This window comes from Marmota marmota, unplaced genomic scaffold (assembly GCF_001458135.2).
Source record: "Marmota marmota marmota unplaced genomic scaffold, marMar, whole genome shotgun sequence".
Taxonomy (NCBI): Eukaryota; Metazoa; Chordata; class Mammalia; order Rodentia; family Sciuridae; genus Marmota; species Marmota marmota.
The window spans coordinates 24,269,794-24,273,708 of NW_026000057.1; the positions used below are offsets into that span (position 1 = coordinate 24,269,794).

A 3,915-nucleotide genomic window follows, 5' to 3' on the forward strand; every position below is an offset into this window, starting at 1 on the left:
ACCAACACACAGCTCCTGGGCATGACCGGCTTGTCCCCTCCCACTTTAGCTCAACACATGAGCCCCCACAGATTGACAATCTACCTAGCTAACAAATTCCCTCTGCCTAAAGCATTTAAAATTGAACAGCTCCCTGCCCCGCCCCCCAACAATCAAAAGCTTTATCATCACACTAAGAATTCCTCCGGCCAATGTGCAGACAGGAAGGCAGGTAAGCAGGTGGGTAGGTGAGAGGTCTCTGGGCTCCATCTCCAAGTGCCATCTAAAAGGCATCAGGCTGGTTGTTGGATCAACTTTAAAATGTTCTATAACTTAAGAATCTTCTGGAAGCAAAGTTCACAGCACAGAACTAGAAGGACCAGAGGCTCAATTTAGAAGATGCAGCATCTGAAAACCACCCCCAGGACAAGAGGGGTGCCTGCTGGCATTCCTGTGCCTGGAGGATGGTGCTGCTGAAACATTCAAAGGTGATGGCCCCTCAAGCCGATGCATCTGCTTTGGACTTGTGAACTGCCCCCCACAAGCTCATCTGAAAACCTTAACGGTTGGCCTCCTGAATACAGGGCTCCTGAGCAAGGCCTGGACACAAGACACTGGAGAACTGCTCCTCCTCCTAAGCCTCTGGAATTCAATCTGCAGGCATCAACTTAAGCGGGCTGTCTCCTTCAGGGTCTCCCCTCCTGCACTGCTACGACTCACACTGGCTGGGGCTCCATTTGTCCTGGTGCCATCTGCTCGCCATGATGAACACAACAATACCGAGTCCAAGAACACTCCTGCGACTTCACCAGGCTTACCAGATGACCAGAGGCAAGGTTTTAAGTGAAGGGATAACCTCAAGAGAGTTAGAGGGAGGAGGAGGGGTAGAGTGAGCTCACAGAAGAGTTTAGCATCGAACCTAGGGAAGTCCAGAGGGGAGGGTACTGCCACCACCCTGGGCCAGAGCTGTCAGGCCCACGAAGCCAAGTCCAGTTTCCTTAAGACCAGGCTTCATCCCCAGGCAGGTTCACAACCCTTTGTCTGTCGCTAACTCCTCTCTTTTTTTCTTATTAATGAATATTTGAAGATGGTTAATTTATGGTTAGAAATGTAGGCATTCTGCAGTTAGCTGAGATGTTAGGTCTCGTGTCTTATGCCATGAAAGATACAGTTTTGTGCAAGTGACAGTATGCCATGTGAGTCAGTATGCAGAATGAAGAATGACCTATTACTTACAACAGGAAGTGGTAATAATTCATTGTTGCCTCTCATCTGTTACCCTAAGAATGCCATGTATTCTTTGATTTCTAAACAAGGTCTTTAAATAGCTTTGTAACATATCATATTACCAAGGACATTCTTTTAAGATAAGTGCTTTAAAAAGGTCTATTTAATTCAGTAATAAATAGATGATTATCTACTTACAAGATTTTTCCATATGAAAGTTACTTACACAATGAATTTCAATAATTTGGTATTATAGAGGTATCCCAACACCCTCCTCTTAACAACCCCTCATATCTAATACCTATCTTATACAGTACTTGAAATAATTAAGTGATACAATATCCTCAAAGCATCTTGCTCATTTTATGAACTTGGGGATAAATAACACAATCATATGCAGATGCAACACTAGAGAGAATGTTATTTTATAAAGGTAGTCAAATAGTAGTACCCCAATCTTAGTTATTGGGATAATCTGTCAAGAACTCTAAAATCTGAGATTTTGCCCCACGTGCTAGCTTATGAGTTAACTTGCTAGTTTCATGGATGCTGGAAGAAGATCTGAGTCACCTGAGACAGTAGTGAAAAACTTCATTATTCACAGGAATCATAGCCAGAGTATCAGCATTTTCTTGTATTTTTTTTCCAAACTTCAATTCCCATAAGGTGGCACAATGAGGGCCAGATGATACCTCTACAAGATTGGGTTGCATTGATAGGAGAACAACCTTGATTCTAGGGGCAAAATATTTTATAATGTAAGCAACGCTGGCTTTTGCTTTGGAGAGTCTCTATCTTTATATTCTATTGGATAATAAACAATCCTGCCTTTTTCTCCAGAGAGAGATGCTATTTCAATCTTCTAGTGCTGTTCTCTATGAAGCATTTTCGAAAAGACAGTCCAGATCAAAAGGGATATCATGCTTTATTTGTAGGGCATGGAGAAATATAAGAAAACCACAGAGCATTGTATGCCTACAGAATCCAAGAGGATTATTACCCTCATCAATTCTTACCAGTTACTTCAGCAATAGGAAAATAAAAGAGGAAATATGTCTAAACAGTGTTGAACTGGAGTAATAAGTTATATCCATCCATTAATATCATCCTCATATACTTTTTAGTTAGAAAGTTTGAAACAGATTGGTGATGTTTAAAGGTGAATAAATTTAGAGTATTTGGCCATCTTATAAATAATTTCATAGCTATAATAGATGTAATAATTAAGTTTCCCATGTATATTTAGGTTCTCACATCTAAAAAAATAAGCACAGAAACAGAAGAATCGCTTCAATTTATGTGGAAAAATATAATGGGTCAATATAGTTCTGCAGTTTAATATATCTCTAAAATTTCTTGCATTTATTGAATTTATGTAAATTTTTCTATCTAACATTTACATAAGATAGATTCTTGTGATTTAATTAAATAAATGATATTTGTGGGGGCAAAACTAGAAAGCAATATTTTGTTTTAAATTAATCACTGAGCTAAATGTCTAATCATTTCTCCAATTTGACATTAAAATGAAAACATCAAACAAAATAACGTAGCAGGTAAGAGATGTTTTTCATTTCAAGCTGGTAAAGTTTGTAATGATTTTTGTGATTTACAGAATTCTCATGAGAACTGAATAATCATTCAAAATGCAAACAATTCAAGGCAGTTAATTTTTAGAGCCACTTCTGGGAACATGTAGTGATGTTCGATTTCCCCATCTAGTAATATCAATGAACAAAACAAAACAAAAAAGACTCTGTGGCCCCAAACCCCAAATCAAGCCTGAGTAAAATTGTTTTTTATAGGTAGGCATTGTATTGAATCTATTTGTTCTGCTTAGAGTTAATTTTGAATATTAAATTAATGTAATTAATATTTCCTCCTTTTTTAACCTATTAGAGGCACTTTAAAGAGCCTATTCTGTATAAAGCATATCTTGTGTGTGTGTGTGTCTTGGGCTATGGTTACTTTTAATTGTTGCATATTAATTATACACAATTACAGGTTCCATTTTGGCATATTCATACATAAATATAACATAATTTGATCAATTTTACTCCTCAATTCCTTCCTTCATCCTTTCCCCTCTCAATTCCTTCCATCTCCCCTGATGGTCTCCCTTCTACTTTCATGAAGAATTCCTCCACCCTGTAGCTTCCACATATGAGAGAAAGCATGCAGTACTCATCCTTCTGAAGATCTATAAGTTATATCTTTAAAGAAACCATAGGGACTCCAGTCTTGTGGGTGAACACAATTGTGGAATTCATTGTGATAGATTCATATATGAATAAGATATATTCCTTTAATGTATGATTTTATCAAAAAACAAAAAACAGGGGATCCAACATGGCGGCCGGCAAGGAAGCAGCACTTTCAGTATCTCCACATTAACCGGATCAGAAACACCCATTAAAACAGCTACATTCTACCTACTGAGGAACTTCTAGCAAAATTCCGCTGAAAGGAGACCTGCCAGGAAGTAGTAAGTTATATTAGAGGTGACAGTTGGCCCCAGACAAGTGAATCTTGGCCGGCCACGCGGGCGCAGAGGTCCAATCCCGCAGCCACCGCCCAACCGGCTCTGCAAGCGGCCCCCGGCGGCCCGGGGCAGCGAGAAGGGTCCCCGCCTGGCCCGGCAGACGGCTCCCGCCATCCTGGCTCTCCTGGCGGCCCCGCTCGCTAGGTGATCGGCCACCCCGCCCGCCC

General features: G+C 40.2%; 1 protein-coding gene and 1 long non-coding RNA gene across 4 annotated transcripts in view; one reads left to right on the forward strand and one right to left on the reverse strand.

Moving 5' to 3' along the window:
• LOC125619782 overlaps positions 1–3,580 on the reverse strand; it is an 11,954-nt gene extending 8,374 nt beyond the window's left edge. The window contains exons 1-2 of the long non-coding RNA XR_007351372.1: positions 3,537–3,580; positions 3–1,026 (exon numbers count right to left, since the gene is read on the reverse strand). This is a non-coding gene — a long non-coding RNA (uncharacterized LOC125619782). The remainder of the gene's footprint in view (positions 1–2; positions 1,027–3,536) is intronic.
• The window catches only part of Grid2 (glutamate ionotropic receptor delta type subunit 2), a 1,429,152-nt gene that overhangs the window by 574,420 nt on the left and 850,817 nt on the right, over positions 1–3,915 (forward strand). The gene's annotated exons all lie outside the window — the stretch shown is intronic.